Genomic DNA, 20,032 nt, shown 5'->3' with positions numbered 1-20,032 from the left:
CTACCCCTGCTGCAATTTTACATGGTGCGGCAGCGAGAAATGGCCCGCCCGCCCTAGACAATCAAGGCCCTTAAGTGGCCAATTAAATGGCACTTAAGGGCCTCTTTTTTGCCACTGCGGGTATTTTACCCTCGACAGCCAGACGGCAAAAGCTTGAAGAACACTGCCTGGTAAAACCAGACGGCCTTCTTGCGGGCTGCGGGGTGCCCTCCTGATCAGGTACCCTGTGCCCCAAGGAGCGCCGCCCCCGAAGCCCCAACTGTCCCTAACGCACAACTCTCCTTCTGCCCCCCAACCGATCCTCCTTTCCTTGTCGGGGCCCGGCCGATTGTCCTCGGCGAGGCCCTAAAAACTTACCTGTCTTCCGGGCCGTCCTTCACCTTGCATGCGATGGCTGGGTATAGTCCCAGCTGTGGTCACTGCTCGTGGTGGTGCTGCTGGGACTAAGAGTTGCCAACCCGCTATTGGCCGACTGCTCCATTAGGCGGGACTTTCTGCCTCAAGGAGGTGAGATTCCCATCCAATTAAGGGCCTGGGGAGTGAAAAGTCCCGGCCTGGCTCCCCAGCCCCGGTGGAGGCGGGCTCACCCCGACTTTTCAGCCGGTGGGCAGGGCATCCCGCCTAAAAAAAAAATTCCAGCCACTGTCCTTTGGATGTGATGCTGAATTCACCTCCTTTCTGCCTGTCCTGCTAGTTCAAGTGGATGTTAAAGATCCCATGGCAGTACTACAAGAAAAGCAGCGATTTCTTCCAATGTCTTGGCCAAAAATCCTTCATCAACAAGCATCACCAAAACAGATGATTTGGTCATAGATCTCATCGTTGTTTGTAGAATGCTGTGTGTATAAATGGCAGCTGCATTTACTTCTTTCATAATAGATGCTGCATTTCAAATTAATATTCTGGGAAGTGCTTTGCTTTCTGCGAGGTGTTATAAGGTGTTCTATAAATGCCAGTCTTTCTTCTCTTACCACTTTCATGTCATTGCAAAGTCATTTCAGTTGCCCATCCATGTAAGACTGCAAGTCAGTGATCTGATTCCTGACAGACAGAATGGTAAGACCACTGTCTCAACTTTGGGCTTCACACTGGGTGTAATAAGAGATAAAACACTTCCCTTAATTCATAACAACATAAGAAATAGGAGCAGGAGTAGGCCATGCAGCCCATCGAGCCTGCTTCGCCATTCAATGAGACCATGGCTGATCTTCTATTTCATCACCATTTTCCTGCACTATCCCCGTATCCCGTGATGATTTTAATATGTAGAAATCTAATAATCTCAGTCTTGAGCATACTCAATGACAGAGCCTCCATAGTCCTCTGGGCAGAGAAGTCCAAAGATTCACCACCCTCTGAGTGAAGAAATTCCTCCTCCCCTCAGTCCTAATGGCCTGCCCCTTATTCTGAGACTGTGCTCCTTGGGTCTGGACTCCCCAGCCAAAGGAAATGTCCCTCCTGTATTAACCCTGTCGAGCCCTGTAAGAATTTTGTAAGTTTGAATAAAATCACCTCTCATTCTCCTAAACTCCAGACAATAAAGGCCCAGTCTATTTAATCTTTCCTCATAGGTCAATCCCTCCATCCCAGGAATTAGTTTGGTGAACCTTCATTGCATTCCCTCTATGGCAAGTATATCTTTCCTTCGGTAAGGAGACCAAAACTGCACACACTACTCCAGGTGCGGTCTCATCAAGGCTCTATATAATTGCAGTAAGACATCTTTACTCCTATACTCAAATCCTCTTGTAATGAAGGCCAACATGCTATTTGCCTTAATTGCTTGCTGTACGCACATGTTAGCTTTTAGTGATTCATGAACAAGGACACCCAAATCCCTTTGAAATTCAACACTTTCCAGCCTCTCGCCATTTGTGAAATACTCTCTATTTCTCTTTTTCCAACCAAAATGGATAATTTCATATTTCTCACATTGTAGTCCATCTGCCAAATTTTGGTCCACTCGCTTAGCCTCTCTAAATCCCCTTGAAGCATCTTTGCATCCTCCTCACAACTCACACTTCCACAAAACTAGGTGGAAGTGTGAGCTGTAAGTGTGAGTTGTGAGGAGGATGCAAAGATCCTGCCCTCTGTTTCTCTCCACAGATGCTGCCAGACCTGCTGAGTATTCCAGCATTTTCTGTTTTTAATTGGAGAAATAGGAATGTTGGACTGGGGAACTGGAAATGTTTTTCTGAGTTTGGTTTGATTCAACACTTTACAGCCTTCCAGAGTCAATAGACATTACAACAATATCACGTCATAATCACTGCCCCCATTTTTTTCCCGAGGCAACTGATGATGCTGCTATTTCCATTTACATCTCCTCTGGACCTATATTTTGTTTCTTGAACATTTCCTTTAGCCTTGCACCATTATCCCTTTTGTCATTTAATCTTTCCTGCCTTTTGCCCTATCACAGAGCTTCCTTATTGTTCTTTCCTTCCCTCCCCCCTTCCCCTACCTCTGTACTTGCTTAAAACCTGTTACATCTCTAACTTTTTCCAGTTCTGATGAAATGTCATTGACTTGAAATGTTAACTCTGTTTTTCTTCCCACAGAAGCTGCCTGACCTGCTGGATATTTCCAACATTTTCTGTTTTTATTTCAGATTTCCAGCCTCCGCAGTATTTTGCTTTTGTAACACATGCAAGGATTTTGGAGAAACAAGGTTGAAGATGGGATGATACTTTGCAAGGGGAGAGGCAGTGAGTGTAGGCTTTTTGATGAGGCAGCTAATGATAATGGTTTTGAAAGGGAGGGGAACAATTTCTTAGGAGAAGGAACCATTCAGAATGTCATCCAATAAGGGGGCCAGTTAGTGAAGTTGGGTGATCAAAAGTTTAATGGAAATGGAGCTAAGGGGACAAGAGGTATAATTTCATAGACACGGTGAACTTGGAAAGGTGATGGGGAAAGCTGGGAGAGAAATGAGTTGGGAGTTCAAAGATAGGATGGGCGCCTGGAAGAGGTTTGTCTTAGTGTGCTGGGGGATTGGGACAAAGCAGCAAAGGCAGCTGAATGGATCATCTCTACCATTGTTGTTAGGACTGAGGGTGAAAGTTTAAGGTGGTGGTTGATAGTGCAGATTGAGAGCAGTGGGTTAGCTTTGCTATCCAGAATGGAGAAATATCAGGCAGTTTTGGTAAAGGAAAGCAAGGCCTGGTCAAGCTTTATGTCGTCCGGCTAGATTGGGCAATGTATGACTAAGCCTATTGTACATCGGGTACATTCAAGGTTAGAGTCATAGAGTTTCCAGCACAGAAACAAGCCCTTTGGCCCACTGTGTCTGTGCCGGCCATACAGCACCCAACTATTCTAATCCCATATTCCTGCACTTGGCCCGTAGCCCTGTATGCTAGGGCGTTTCAAGTGCTCATCTAAATACTTAAATGTTGTGAGGGCTCCTGCCTCCACCACCTATTCAGGCAGTGCGTTCCAGATTCCAACCACCCTCTGGGTGAAAAAATGTTTCTTCAAATCTCCCCTAAACCTTCTGCCCCTTACCCTAAATCTATGCCCTCCGTTCTCGACCCCTCCGCTAGAGGAAAAAGTTTCCTCCTATCTAACCTATCAATGCCCTCATAATCTTGTACAGCTCAATCATGTCCCCCCTCAGCCTTCTCTGCTCGAAGGAAAAGAACCCTAGTCTCTTCAGTCTCTCTTCATAGCTGAAATGCTCCAGCCCAGGCAACATCCTGGTGAATCTCCTCTGCACCCTCTCCAGTGCAATCACATCCTTCCTATAGTGTGGTGACCAGAACTGTACACAGTACTCCAGCTATGGCCTAACTAGTGCTTTATACAGCTCCATCATAACCTCCCTGCTGTTATATTCTATGCCTTGTCTAATAAAGGCAAGTATCCCATATGCCTTCCTAACCACCTTATCTACCTGTGCTGCTGCCTTCAGTGATCTATGGGCAAGTACATCAAGGTCCCTCTGACTTTCTGCACTTCCTAGGGTCCTACCATCCATTGAGTATTCCCTTGCCTTGTTAGTCTTCCCAAAATGCATTACCTCACACTTTTTAGGATTAAATTCCATTTGCCACTGCTCCACCCATCTTACCAGCCCATCTATATCTCCCTGTAATCTAAGGATTTCCTCCTCACTATTTACAACACCACCAATTTTTGTGTCATCTGTGAACTTACTGATCATACGTCCTATATTCACGTGTAAGTCATTAATGTACACTACAAACAGCAAGGGTCCCAGCACCGATCCCTACGGTACACCACTGGTCACAGGCTTCCAATCGCAAAAATAGCCCTCGACCATTACCCTCTGCCTCCTGCCACGAAGCCAATTTTGGATCCAAGTTGCCAAATTGCTCTGGATCCCATGGGCTCTTACCTTCTTAACCAATCTCCCATGCGGGACCTTATCAAAAGCCTTACTGAAATCCATGTACACTACATCTACTGCTTTACCCTCATCGACACATCTAGTCACCTCCTCGAAAAATTCAATCAAGTTTGTTAGACACGATCTCCCCCTGACAAAGCCATGCTGACTATCTCTGATTAATCCCTGCCTCTCCAAGTGGAGATTAATCCTGTCCCTCAGAATTTTTTCCAATATTTTCCCAACAACTGATGTTATACTCACTGGCTTGTAATTATCTGGTTTATCCCTACTACCCTTCTTGAATAATGGTACCACATTCGCTGTCTTCCAGTCCTCTGGTACCTCTCCTGTGGCTAGAGAGGATTTGAAAATTTGTGTCAAAGCCTCTGCTATCTCCTTCCCTTGCCTCACATAACAGCCTGGGATACATCTCATCTGGGCCTGAGGATTTATCCACTTTTAAGCCTGCTAAAACAGCTAATATTTCCTCCCTTTCAAAGCTAATATGTTCAAGTATATCATAATCCCCCTCCCTGATCTCTACACCGACATCGTCCTTCTCCACAGTGAACACCAATGAAAAGTAATCACTTAAAACCTCACCTATGTCCTCCGGCTCAACACAAAGATTGCCATGTTCGTCCCTAATGGGCCCTACGCTTTCCCGGTTATCCTCTTACCCTTAACATAATTATAAAATGCCTTGGGATTTTCCTTTATCTTGCCCACCAGTGATTTTTCATGCCCCCTCTTCGCTCTCCTAATTACTTTTTTTAAGTGCCACCCTACACTTTCTATACTCCTCTAGTGCCTCCGCTGTTTTCAGCGCTTGGGATCTGTCGTAAGCCTCCTTTTTTATCCTGCTCCAATGCTCTATATCCCTTGACATCCAGGGTTCCCTGGGCCTGTTAATCCTACCCTTCACCTTAATGGGTACATGTTGGCTCTGGATTCTCACTCTTTCCACTTTGAATGACTCCCACTGATGTGATGTAGACTTTCCTACAAGTTCACTTTGGCCAGATCCTGTTTTATCAGTGGCGCAGTGGTTAGCACCGCAGCCTCACAGCTCCAGCGACCCGGGTTTGATTCTGGGTACTGCCTGTGCAGAGTTTGCAAGTTCTTCCTGTGACCGCATGGGTTTCCGCCGAGTGCTCTGGTTTCCTCCCACAGCCAAAGACTTGCAGGTTGATAGGTAAATTGGCCATTGTAAATTGCCCCTACGGTAGGTAGGTGGTAGGGGAATTGAGGGGATGTGGTAGGGAATATGGGATTAATGTAGGATTAGTATAAATGGGTGGTTGATGGTCGGCACAGACTCGGTGGGCCGAAGGGCCTGTTTCAGTGCTGTATCTCTAAATAAATAAATATTGAAATCGGCCTTCCCCCAATTCAGTACTTTTATTTCTGGTCCATCTTTGTCCTTTTCCATAACTACCTTAAATCTTTCAGAGTTATGGTCACTATCCCCGAAATGCTCCCCCACTGACACTTCTACCACTTGTCCGACTTCATTCCCTGGGATTAGGCCCAGTATCGCCCCTTCCCTTGTAGGAAATTCTACATACTGGCTCAAAAAGCTCTCCTGTATGCATTTTAAGAATTCTGCCTCTTTTAAGCCTTTTGCACTAAGACTGTCCCAGTTGATATTGGGGAAGTTGAAATCCCCTACTATTATTACCCTATTATTTTTACACCTCTCTGAGATTTGCCTACGTATCTACTCCTCTATCTCTCCCTGTTTGGAGGCCTGTAGTACACTCCCAGCCAAGTGATTGCCCCCTTTTTGTTTTTAAGTTCTACCCAAATGGCCTCATTTGAGGAACCTTCTAAGATATCATCCCTCCTTAATGCAGTAATTTATTCTTTGATCAACAGTGCAATGCCACCTCCTCTTTTATCCCCTCCCTTATCACGCCTGAAGATTCTATACCCTGGAATATTGAGCTGCCAGTCCTGCCTCTCCCTCAGCCATGTCTCTGTGATAGCAATAATATCATAATCCCATGTGCTAATCAATGCCCTCAATTCATCAGTGTATTTACACCTAATCTGTACTAATGCTTTATCTTTCAACACACCATTAACATATTGTATGCCTTTGCTCCGTGACCTTTTGGTCAGCTATGTGGCCTGGTCCAATCTGCACCTTCTCCTTTGTTATCTCTTGCCCCACCCCCACCTCACTTGCTTATAATCTGTGACTTTTCTAATATTTGTCAGTTCCGAAGAAGGGTCACTGACCCGAAATGTTAACTCTGCTTCTCTTTCCACAGATGCTGCCAGACCTGCTGAGTGATTGCAGCATTTCTTGTTTTTGTGCCCTCAATTCATCTGCCTTACTAGTAAAACTCCTTGCATTGAAATAGATACAATCCAACCTTGCATTTTCCCTTGTGCCTTACCAGGTCTATATTTGCTTTGTCTTCCAGGCAGACTCACTTTCTGTTCTATATTACCCACTACTGTACCTCCACTCTGTATCCCATCCCCCTGCCAAATTAGTTTCAACCCTCCTCCACCCCCCACCCCCACCAACAGAACTAGCAAATCTCCCAGCAAGGATGCTAGTCCCATTCCGGTTCAGGTGCAACCCGTCCAACTTGTACAGGTCCTACCTTTGCCAGAAACAGACCCAGTGATCCAGGAAACTAAAGCCCTCCCTCCTGCACCATCTCCTCAGCCACGCATTCATCTGCTCTATCCTCCTATATCTAAACTCACTAGCATGTGGCACCGGGTGTAATCCAGAGGTTACAACCTTAGAGGTCCTGCTTTTTAATCTGCTACCTAGATCCCTAAATTCTTGTTGCAGGACCTCATCCCTTTTTCTACCTATGTCGTTGGTACCAATGTGTACCATGACCTCTGGCTGCTCATCTTCCCCCTTCAGAATGTCCTGCAGCCGCTCCGTGACATCCTTGACCCTAGCACCAGGGAGGCAACATACCATCCTGGAGTCACGTCTGCGGCCACAGAAACGCCCATCTGTACCCCTTACGATAGAATCCCCTATCACTATAGCTCTTCCACTTCTTTTTCTCCCCTGCTGTGCAGCAGAGCCATCCTTGATGCCACGGACCTGGCTGTTGCTGCTTTATTAGATTAGATTAGATTAGAGATACAGCACTGAAACAGGCCCTTCGGCCCACCGAGTCTGTGCCGAACATCAACCACCCATTTATACTAATCCTTCACTAATCCCATATTCCTACCAAACATCCCCACCTGTCCCTATATTTCCCTACCACCTACCTATACTAGTGACAATTTATAATGGCCAATTTACCTATCAACCTGCAAGTCTTTTGGCTTGTGGGAGGAAACCGGAGCACCCGGAGAAAACCCACGCAGACACAGGGAGAACTTGCAAACACTTTCTCCTGGGAGGCCATCCCCCCCCAACAGTATCCAAAGCGGTATATCTGTTTGAGAGGGGGGATGGCCACAGGGAATTCCTGTACTACCTGCCTGCACCTACTACTCCGCCTGGTGGTCACCCATCCCTTTTCTGCCTGTGCTGCCATTACCTGCGGTGTGACCACCTCTCTAAACATGCTATCCACGACGTCCTCAGCATCACGGATGCTCCACAGTGAATCCACCCACAGCTCTAGCTCCGTAATGCGGGTAGTCAGTAGCTGCAGAGGGTTACACTTCCTGCACACGTGGTTGTCAGGGACACTGGAAGCATCCCTGATTTTCCACATAGGGCAGGATGAGCACATTACGGGTGCGAGCTCTCCTGCCATGACTTACCTTCAAATTAATTTAGTTACTCCCTTTAAAAAGTACTCCAAACACTACCCACTATAATCTAAAGTCCTTAATAAATTACTCTAATTTAAGTAGTACTATTCACCTTATCACTTGAGTTTTAAAAAAAAACTTTCCCCTTTTTTAAGCAATTTAAATGCACTAACAGTTGTTACTTATCCAACCAATCACCTTGCAGAATTCCTGTGATGTCACTGCAAGGGTCCCATGATTCCCATGATGTCACTGGTTGCGTCCACAGGTTTTGACGCAGTAAAGATAAGGTAGAAAGCAGGAAATGACAAGGACCGGAGGCAGTGAATATTTGGCTGGGAGTGAGGGATTCGAAGTTGAAAGTGAGCAAATCGGCAGCCGCAGAAGAATCATGGTGAATCAGAGTCCAAAGGCCTGGCAACTGAGAGTTTGACTGTGTGGTTTTAAGTCATGGGGTAAGGTGTGATTTTCAGGATAGATACAGAAGGAAGTGGGTTTGAAAGGAGATGTGGAATGTGGGTGGTTGGTATATGAGGAAGTAGTCAGGGATAGATTAGTCAGTGATTGAGACACGCTCATTTTGCTTCAATCTGCATTCTCTCTTTGTGTCATACTGATGTTTTTGACTGAATTGTTTGTGTTCAACCTTAGCAGTAAAGTTTGGTAGGACCAGACTCAAATGTGTCCTTCACCTTCTCTTCATCAAAAGCTCAGCAGGGGTATACCCTGTAGTGGAGTTTGGGGTCGTTCTATACATCAGCAGGAAATTAGCTAACCACTGTTACATACTGAAATTTGAACACCCATGCAGCACCTGTTTCTTGACTACTTCTTTAACCATCCAAATGGATTTTTCAGCTGCTCCATTTGATGCCAGATGGTAGGGAGAAGTGAGGGTATGTTTGATATAATTTTGCTTCATGAAATTTTGCAAAAGAGCCGAACAAAATTGAGGACCTTTATCTGAGACAAGCTCCTCTGGAAAACCACAAGAAGCAAAAATAGATCAGAACTCATCGATTCAGTATTTGTGTTTTGATGGATGTACTTGACTTCAATCCACTTTGAGTGGCTATCAAGAAATTGGGATTTTCCTTCTCACAAAAGTCTACATGAATTCTCTGAAATGGTCAAATCGACCATGGCCATGACTGCAAAGGAGTTTTCAGCAGCTTATTTCTACAGTTTTGGCAGATAGTACAAATAAACCAAACTTCTTGCTATGGATTTCATACTGATTATTCCTGTGTATTCAGTATGGAGATCTGCACCTTCATAGCCTACTACTGAGTCCTCATGCGGCAAGCACGACAGTGCATTAATGGTATTCAATGTTGTAATCATACTGAGAAGTACAGCCCACCATTGCATTCTTGATGCTGCTATTGTCGGTGTTGCAAACTTTGGTCCCAGAATTGATACTAGGTGTTCATGATCTGTTTCTAGTATGAAGTATCTACCCAACAAAAACTGGTGAAACTTTTCAATTCTGAAGATGATGCCTGGCGCTTCCTTTGCTATCTGTGCATAGCTGCGTTCACTCTTGGTCAGGATATGCGATGCAAATGCTGCGGGCAAATGCTCCAACTCCATAGTCATGCTAACTTCAGGTCATGAGTTTTGTTGTAATGAATGAGTAGTGCAACACTGCTCAAGCTTCTCTTACATGCATTATAAGCATCTTGTTGTGCTTTAGACCATTGTCATGCCCATGCAAGGAGAAATTATGAACTATATAATGAACTTATGAAACAAACCCAAAACAGACACTTTTCCTGCAAAACAAAATGGAGTTGAGAGGTCAGGTGACCTTATCCTGTACTGCTGATACATATGGAAACTGCCAGAACACTAAGCTAATCTTCATGTCTGGACAAGTCTTGGAGAAGGCATTAAAATGTAAATGATCCATTCTGTGTTAATGGATACTTCTCTCCAACAAATTGGGTTAACAAAGACATTGCAGACTTGGTGATTCCAAATTCAAACTCAAGAGAATGGGTGTGAAAAAACTTACTTTATTAATATGGCATGAAGATGAGTGACACCCAGACCCCATTGTCTAACAATGGCCTCACCATCTGACACCATTTATCAGAACAATGACAGACTATCTCTGGTCACATGACAGAACCCAAGTTTCTGATAAGGAGTTTTAATAAGAGACATTCTGTGCAGACAAAGCCAGAAGAAGGAAATCCATCTACGCCATTGAAGAGACAGGACTCTGCCTAAGAGTACCAGCTTTGAACTACACGTAGGCAGTAACTGAAGTTTGACCTTGAACCCTCTACGTGAGAAATCATACCAGGACTTCACCAGTGACCTTCGGCTGGAATATAACAAAAGCAGCCTGCAGCAGCACATCCATTTTCCTAAACCTCCCAGGTCTTTCTTCAGTATACAAGGGAAAAGAATACAGGCCTGTGCTATTTCAAGTCTTCACCCCGGGGAAAAGCAAGTTTTCCAGAAGACTCTTTAAAATCATCAGACCTAATGCATGTTATCTTTATCATCTCTATCTTTTCTTGAGTGAGTGTGTGTCTGTATAAGTGTGAGCATGGATATTGTTGTGTATATTTCAGGTGTTGTATCATAAACATTTATCTTTCTTTTTATACTTACAAAAAACATGTCTGTCGTTTGTTCTTGACCATTAAAGCACCCAGGGGTTAAAAAACGTTTTTTTTTTAAAAATGCTGTCTTCGACCAGTCGATAGGTGAAAAAGGAAGAACCATCCCTATCATCTCTCACCAGTCCATAACATCTCTAGGTCAGCAGATTGTAGGTTCCAGTCCACTCCAGGACTTGAGTGCAAAAATCAAGACTGGCACTCCAGTGTAGTACTGAAGGATGAGACATTAAACTGAGGCCCTGTCTGCCCTCTCAGGTGAACATAAAAGATCCCACGGCACTATTTTGAAGAAGAGCAGGGGAGTTATCCCTGGTGTCCTGGTCACTAATAATCCCTCAATCAACATCCCAAAAACAGACTATCTAGTCTTTATCACGTTGCTGTTTGTAGGAGCTTGCACAAAATTGCCACATTTCCGACATGACAACAGTGACTACACTTCAAGAGCACTTCATTGGCTGTAAAGCACTTTGGATGACGTGGTTGTGAAAGACCCTATATAAATGCAAGTGCTTCTATAATATTAGTTTTACTGATCCATATTAGCAGTTATTGTTAGATAGACAAATCATAGCCTTGACCACAGTATAGTAAAGATCCCATAATGTTTATTTTATTGTTTGCAAAATTGAAAGTAAACAAACTATTCCTTACAATGATGCAAATACTCAGTAACTTCAGCACACTGAACCACTTAGCATGGTTAACTGAGATTCCAAAGGGTGCAGCCAGAACTTGTTACTATGAATGATGCCATTTGTTGGGGCAGTTTGCAGCAAATTTTCCCTAAACCCCCAATTCTGTACTGATTAAACATTTCTATTTGAATAACTGGATGGACTGAGGGAAGGAAAGGGCAAGCCTGTAAGTTCATTCAAATTATCCACTACTTGCAAATAATTATGATCAGCCACTTTGAGTCTGTTGGCTTGCTTTTATCTGCTGACTTGTGTCCTTGCTCTAGGTGACAATTTATATGCATTGCTGCTGGAAACGGACAATTGTGTTTCCAACATCATTAAAACACTCCAATGGGATGACATAGGACATCCGAAACTAGTGATTCATTTGGAACATTAGCACAGCAATAACAGAGTTAATAAAAAAGCAACATTTTGAAAAGCTCAAAGAGCAACAGCTGAACTGTTCACACATACTACCACATCCAGCAAGACAGGCAGTTTGTTTCTTCAAAGAACCAAGAGCAACTTTTAGCACAAGCTTCATAATTGAGACAAAGATCTGTGGAGTTTTGTGAGCTCAAAGATAAGGCAAATCTATACCTTCAAATCAGAGCTTTAAAAAAAACTATCTCAGTTCCTGAAATGAAGCATCTAGCAACTTAAATGTATTGTCTGACCACGTCATGACACCTAAACAAATACTGCCTGTTGTAATATATCAATTAATCTTCTTTCTGATGTGAACTGCCCTATATTTCTGCCACCTAGAGCCTAAATGGAAATGCCCTAGGTGTCTACCTTAGTTAAATAGTCTTAACATATAACTGGTTACAATTTATTTTCACTATAATCATCCTTCTCATGCCACTATTAATTCTGTTTAACATTTATCAACATTATCAATCGGCCTCCTCCTGGTATTGGCATCTGACATTATTCAGCAAATCAGTGAAACGAGCTTAAACAGTGATCTTTGACATCTTTTAGCCAACAGAACAGACACCACATATTTCCGTTATGCTGTTTAACATTGTCCTTTAAGAAAAATTATTTTTCCTATTAATTTTATACACATAATAACCTACTCTTAAATGGGAACATCTTTGAAGGAAAAGATATTTCTTTTTTCCAATTGTTCCATTAATCAACGACTCTACCTCGTGCGAGGGACAGTAAATAAACATCAGCTTATATTAAGAATATTAATCAAACACTACCACTCGTAGGAGGGCTATTAGTCAAACACTGACGTATGCATAAGGGATACAAAGCAAATGCAGCAGCATATCTTAGGGATATTAAGCAAGCACTGAAGTGTATGTGAGGGATATTACACAAATACTGGAAGGCATGAATGCAGGATAATAAACAAGCATTACAGAATGTACATGGAGAGGGGAGAGCAGTAACTGTAGCAGCTTGCGTTTGAGGCAAATACTGCAATATGCTTGAATCTTCAAAAATCCAGTATCTTTGTTTCTCACAGGTCTGATAAAGTACCAAGTCATAACTTTGATGGCTTCATTTTAAAACTTTCTGCTTTAATATTCATTGTCTCACAATCTCTTATCACAAATGGAAGTCTCATATCTCCTCCATTGCTAAGGCATGTCCGAAAGTTTCCCACTGTCAAAAAAAACTCCCCCACACCCCACCCCCAACAAATTTTAATTCTCTAACAAGCCCAAGTCTGATGTAGACTTCTATCCTTCATTTCTGGACAAGATAGGTGATCCATCTCCTACTGCCAGCCTTCAACCTCTTTCTCTCCCAGTCCTCTGGTCAATATTTTGTTGAATGTCTTTTATACTGATCATTGCCCCTGAACTACTGTCTTTTTGTTCCTTGAGAGCTACAGAAAATACATCCTCTACATTCTTCATCTCTATGCATCCTTACAGAGTTGAAATTAAGACTCATTGCATTATCTCCTACTTGAACTCAATTTTTCTCTGAACCTCAAATTGCTTTAAATATATAGGAAATACTGGAGCCTACTTGGATTGAACTGCATTCATCACTAAGCAATTAATATGACGAAAGAAAAAAAATGTGAAAATATCATTGAATTCTATTAAATCAACGTGCTAAGGAGAAAAATAAATGCAAAATGGTGGCATCCAGTTTAATCATCCTTCTGTCCAAACAGTCATTCTTCATTATCAACACATCCACATTCTTAATTGCCTCCACTATGCCTCTCATTGCAAATAACTTTATCTCTCTTCAAAGCATTTCATTCTCTTTTAATCAATGTCTGGCATGACTTTGCAAAATAGGTCAACTGCCTGATAATTAAGGAATACACAAGAGTAATGTGAAAGTGTAATAGTCATAGAAAACCTTTCACTAAGAGGCTCAAAAGCAATGCTGGCATTAGAATTCCCGGAGAGGGAACATCCTAATCAGTAGAGAGAAGATACTCCACAGAACAAGAACAAGATCTACTGAGATGGTCTTTGAATTCGTCCTGTCCATCTGACTGCATAACGTGAATACCTTTTCGGGAGATGTAGCATGCGCACTCACCAATAAGGTCACCCACATATAAAACAACCTCGTTAACTTTCGTCCCGAGAAATGGAAAAGTCCATCACCCCGGTATAAGATGAGGGCCAATATTTCAAATTTCCAACCATCAAAATTCAAATCTTCATATTGGCTGGTTCCCACAGGTAGCTCCTCTTTTTTTTTTGTTTTGATTAGAGTGTTCCTTCCAGTCAGATGCTCCTGCACTTAAATTTATATTTAAATGGTAACTCTGCCTCCGAGTCTCAGTTCTGGCTCCCATTACTGATTTGAAATCGCCTCTTCCCGTAGCTATCCAGTTGGGCTGTTTCTGATTTCAATCAGCAACAGACACTTGGATTGAAGTCCGGAAGTGTGAGAGAAAGTTGCAATTTAAATGTCACACTGGAGGAGTGGAGACAGACAACAGTGGAAGGGACTGTAGCAATAAGATAGTGTCAGGTTCAACAGTATTTGAACAATTTGTTCCACTAGATGGAAAACCGGAGGGATGAAGCAACCTAAGTTTCTAATCTACAGTACTCTATCACTGAGTTCTAAAGAGTTGTAATGGATATGTTGGCATTAACAAATAAAATACATACCAAATACCCATTACAGCTACAAAGAGAACAAGAGTCCCCAAGTTTGAATTGAGACCTCAGGAAAAGGGTTGGTAATGGTAATTCACTATTGTATTTAATTGAAAACAGTTTATTCGCTTATTGCAAACTGATCTCTCTCAAGGAAATGGTGGAATGCCCCTTTAAATAAAAACAAGCTGCAGTCATGGATATTCCACCCGATCTACAATACAGGGTCTGTATAGAATACACATTCTTCAGCAGGATCTTTGTAAAACCTGACCTCCCGCCAGCTGTTAAAATAGTAAGCAGACCTAGGTCCAGCTTCACTACTTTAGTGACTGACCTCCCTTACAGAGTCTGATCCAAACTTGGAAGTCGGCAATCATTGTTTTAATCCACAACTTTTGGAATTTAACTGATGATATAGTTAGGCCCACCTGCATGAGCCGCTGCTGCTCCCTTAGGGATGTGGATGTAAGAATTTCTAATGAGGTAAAGGCATCTGAAATTTGACTTTCAGCTCTTTTCCTTGTCAGGAAGAATGTTTGCCTTGAGGGAATGAGCTAAGCTACTGTGTTGAGATTCTGCTAAGGATGCAGAAGTCTGAAACTCTTGCTACCAGGAGGAGAACCAACAGGGAAACTAATTTAGCTCAGCACCCTGAAGGGAATAAGATAATCTGAACAGGAGGTGAGCATGTCAATGCTGTTTAGACTGTCATGTTTAAGACAAGCTGGACAAGTCTATTGGCACTAGTATGCACTAGTTGGCTAGATCAGTCTACTCGCATAATGGCAACAGAAAGCAACAGTTTCCGACATTTGGAATACCCGTGCTAGGGAGAGCTAGTTGCCCATGTAGGTAGGCCTAACCATGTCACCCGTTAAAGTCCACTGGTCTGTGGAAATTGACAAAATAGACAGTTGTTTCTGTAATCATAAATATAATTCCTTAATGGTATTGTCAGAGTAAAGGACATTATGGAAGGGGTGCAGAGTTCTTAGAGAGAGAGAACTCATAGTTCCTGTCAGAACTAATGTTGTATTGAAAGGATTCAGGCTGGGATTTCACGTTGGGCAGACGGGAGCCGGCCACCAACTGAAAAGTCAGTGGCGAATCCACTTCTGCCTCGCCTGGGGATCTAACCCACATTTTACGGGTCCCCAGGCTTTAATTGTTACGAGGCGGGACTTCCAGCCGCTTGAGGGAGGAAGTCCCACCTCATTGAGCTACCAGCCAATCAGCGGGCTGGTAGCTCTTAGTCCCAGCAGCAACGCCAGGAGCAGTGGCCACTGCTGGGGCTGCAGCCCAGCCGAAGACATGGAGCCAGGAAGACAGGTGGGTTTCGGTTGCCTTGCTGGGGATAATTGGTCAGCCACCGGCGAGGAAAGGGTGGTCGGTTGGGGGGGGGGGGGAAGGGGAGCATGTTGGGGTAGCGGGGGCTGCCCTCCATCGGGCACCCTGTGCCAGTGAGCAAGGCTCCCCCGCCCCCGGAACGATCGCCGCTGCCTAGTTTTCACAGGCGGCTTTTCCCAGCTCCAGGATGCCTGCTTGGCATGCGTAAAATCCCCATGGAGGGGTGGGGGGCGAAGGCCCTTAAGTGACCGTTTTTTGCCACCACCCCCCCCCCCCCCCCCCCCACCCTATGTAAAGGGGGGGGCAGAGGTGAAAGCGGGTCGGGAAAAGCCTCCTGGACTCTCCCGCTCCATTTTATGCCACCCCTCTGCCACCATCCGGCTCGTTGGGGAGGCGTAAAAATCGGGCCTCAGATCCTATAAAGGCGTTCTAGGAGTTGGAAATAAATAAAGTGGTACCTCAAAGTTAGCATTCTCTGGATTACTCTCAGTGTCATATACAACTAGATATAGGAACAGCCAATTTAGGGAGACATGTTGGAGGGAAGGGTTTGAATTCCTGGGGTACTGGGATGTGAGTGTGCTAATAGGACAAATTTAACCTGAAGAGAGTTGGGGCTAAGAACCTTATGGGGAGGCTTAAACTGATATGGCAGTGGGAGAGAAACATCAAGAGAAAGTAAATTAGACAGTTTGGAAGAGAAAATAAGCTGTAGGTTATTTTAAAGGACAGCACAATAAATCTAAATTGGGATTTGGAAAGGAAAAAATTAAATATTTCCAAATTAAGCTGTAATGTATGTATATTAATGTACAGAGGATAAGAAACGAGATTGTGGAAATTCAAGTTGATGTTTTCATATCATGATTTTCTATCATAATCAATGACTGAAATATGGCTACATCTGGGTCAAGGTGGAAATTTCAATTTTCCCAGAGATAAATCTTTAAGGAGTGATAGGGAAGAAAGAAAGGATGAGGCCTGATGCTCTGAATTAGAGACAATAATTTAAATTAAAGAAGGGGAATCCCTTTTTACTGAGCTGAAGAATAATATAGAATTCGACATATTATTGCCAATATACCACAGTAGCAAACAGCGGAAAGGAAATTGCAGATGAAACTTGTAGACACGTGTCTTGTGCTCAATAGAACAGCAATTGTAAGATATTTTATCTATCCAAAGATAATCTGGAGCAGGTAGAATGTAGTAGGAAAGGGATAGTTTTTTTTCCAAGTGTGTGCAGGGCTATGCTCTCAGTATGTTCCTATTCCAACTAGAAGGAAGCATTGCTTCACAAGGAGATAGGAATGGGTTAGCCAGAATGATAGGGATAGGTCAGTTTTGGTTGTTGGTAAATTACTGGAGTCTGAATTACCAAGCAATTGGAAAATGTAAGTTAATCGGGGCCAGTAAGCATGGATTTCTAAAAGACACGGGCTTAGAAATTGTTCTGTGTAGCTCCTATTTTTGGGGCGCTACTTGAACTACTAAGGCTCTAATTAATATGACAGGTAGAAAACATATGCACAAAGGGCTTGATTTTAACTTTGCAACACATTAGGAGTAGGTCCCATAGTGCACAGGAAACCTGGAAGTAGGCGCTGTGTGTCTGTCAGCAGCCTTTTAATCCAATGACTGCAATACCATAATATTTCCAAGTACAGATTGTGCAGGTTTTCAGAATTGAATTTTCTGCTCAAGTTTCTGCTCAAATTCATTTGCATATCACCATGGAATATCTTCCACAAACCAGCAGGATCGGGTTGTGTTTTAGAATGTAATACTTTATTTTTTTCTTGCATTAAGTGATAGTCCTTGACGTAAGTGATAGTCCTTAAGAGTGGTAACCTGGTTCAGTTTATAAATACAGATGCAAATTGATGGCATTCAGGGGTAAAAAGGTTTTTTAAAAAAAGCAGCCACGATTTTCCAGCTTCTGATTGACTTTCCAGCAGAGGCTACTGGTTGCCAATGTGCAGATATCAGCTGGAGATCAGATCAGCCAAGTTGTGCCATTGTCAAATAGCCTGCATTATTTTATGTTTGGCTCATACATGAAGAATGTCCTGGTAGGTGGTGTATCAGAGGATACCCATTGTTAGTGGAACTGTACCTACCATAGAGTTAATGTCTTCATGGCAAAGAGGTGAGAAGAGAGGATTCAGCTGGTTATTCCCTGTTCATATTGTATCGTGAAAAGACCATTGAATTTCTATCTGACCAATAAATATAAAAATCCAAGTTTATCAACAGATTAGAGGTTCAGGGCAGATTTAATAGATGTGTCCAACATTCTGAGGCGTTTTGATAGCGTAGGGGAAATTTTTTTTCTGCTGGCAGGAGGGTCAATAACGAGAGGACATATATTTAAAAGTAATTGTCAAGAGAACCAGGAGGGAGATGAGGATTTTTTTTTAATGCAGTGAGTTGCTGTGATCCTGAATGCACTGCCTGAAACAATGGTGAACCCAGTTTCGATAGTAATTTCTAAAGGGAACTGGATAAAAACTTGAAAAGGAAAAATTTGCAAGGCTGTGGGGCAACAGCAGGAGAATGGGACAAATTGGATAGCTCTTTCAAAGAGCTAGCCTAGACACAATGGGCCAAATGGCTTATTTCTATGCTGTAAGATGCTATGATTCTTTGATCAGTAAGTGAGAGAGAAAAAAAATCTTAAACCAACAATTAATTTTATTCAACTTCGAAGTGCAGATAAACGGCCCCTGGCATAAGTTAAGTTCAGCCCAATTAGAACTTGTTCACAATGCCAATCATCAAATTTCTGTTTATTTAGCAGAGTGAGGGCTAACTGGGTCAATTTCAGGTAAAGACATGCTCAAACCCAGATAATAATTCTAGGTTATTCCGTAGATTGTACTTCTATTCCCCCTGATGAAGATAGAGAATTAATATCTGGCACACAACGCTGTCGGCATAATGTGCCGATATTCAGAGGTCATTCTCAGTGGGAATATAGCAGAGAATGCCAATACTAATCTGCGATCATGCTCAGTGGGAATATAGCTGAGTGTGCCAATATTAAGCTTAGGTCATGCCCATTGGGAGTATCGCATGCATCCCATTATTAAGCTGAGATCACACTCTATGAGAATATCGTAAAATATTAAAATATTAACACCAAATATGTACCAAACAAGAATTTACAATGAAGTGTTATTAATCTCAATTTATATTCAATGGGAATATTACAGAAGTTGCCAATGTCAATCCAGGTTTGGTGTATTTTAGGACTGTACCATAATCTGATGATTAGTGCAATAAAACAAATTAGGAATATTTTATAAACTATAAATATATTGTGCCCTTTTACCAAAATTTCACACTTCATTACCATGAAACAATGTACGTAAATAGTGTAACTGTTGTCCCTGAGGACATTTTATAGCTAGCAAAGGGATGAATCATATCTCGCCAAGTGAGGATTAGATGAATGGAGATGGTTGTTATAACTAACTGCAGTTTATAATAAATCTATTTATGTTTCACAGTAACTTTTAATGGATGAATGAAATTCAAGTTATTAATTTTCATGGGGAATGGTAATGTTTTAAAAGGGAGCTTTAATATTTTTCCTTATGTCCTATGGGCTCTCTCACTTTTCTACAATCTTGAAAAACCCTAAACTATGTTTTGTTTCCTCTCTGATTTCGTCCCCATTTCTCCTCAAGGTACCCATGAATGCCTAGCATGTGTGGCCATTCTTCATGCATGAACCTAGATTGTGAGTGCTGACAGCCGATTCATTTGAGTTCATTCATTCACAGCTGCTCTCTTCCCTGCCCTTGGATCATGCACAGTAGTGGAAAAATTGGATGGGTTTTTTCCACACTGCCTGCCCCAGGGGTAGCGTGGCCAACTATGTTGCGTCAGTTATCACATTGGCTGAGGTCAGCAAATACAGCACAGGCTTGGGATCAAGACTGGGATATTCCTGGTTTACATGGCTTAGTTCCACCCTATGGGATTGATTTTAATTTGGGACAGGGTCAGTGAATGGAGGGCCGGAAGCAATCATTGCACCCGGAAGAATGAAGTGAGGCGTAGCCGACTTAAATGCTGGGTTTCATCTTAAAACGTGACATCTATCTCCAGGCTAAAGCCAGTGGAAATTGGGACGGGAGCCATGGACCCAGA

The sequence above is a fragment of the Heterodontus francisci genome, chromosome 31, assembly GCF_036365525.1.
Source record: "Heterodontus francisci isolate sHetFra1 chromosome 31, sHetFra1.hap1, whole genome shotgun sequence".
NCBI classification, from domain to species: Eukaryota; Metazoa; Chordata; class Chondrichthyes; order Heterodontiformes; family Heterodontidae; genus Heterodontus; species Heterodontus francisci.
Note: the sequence above shows the minus strand (reverse complement) of the source record.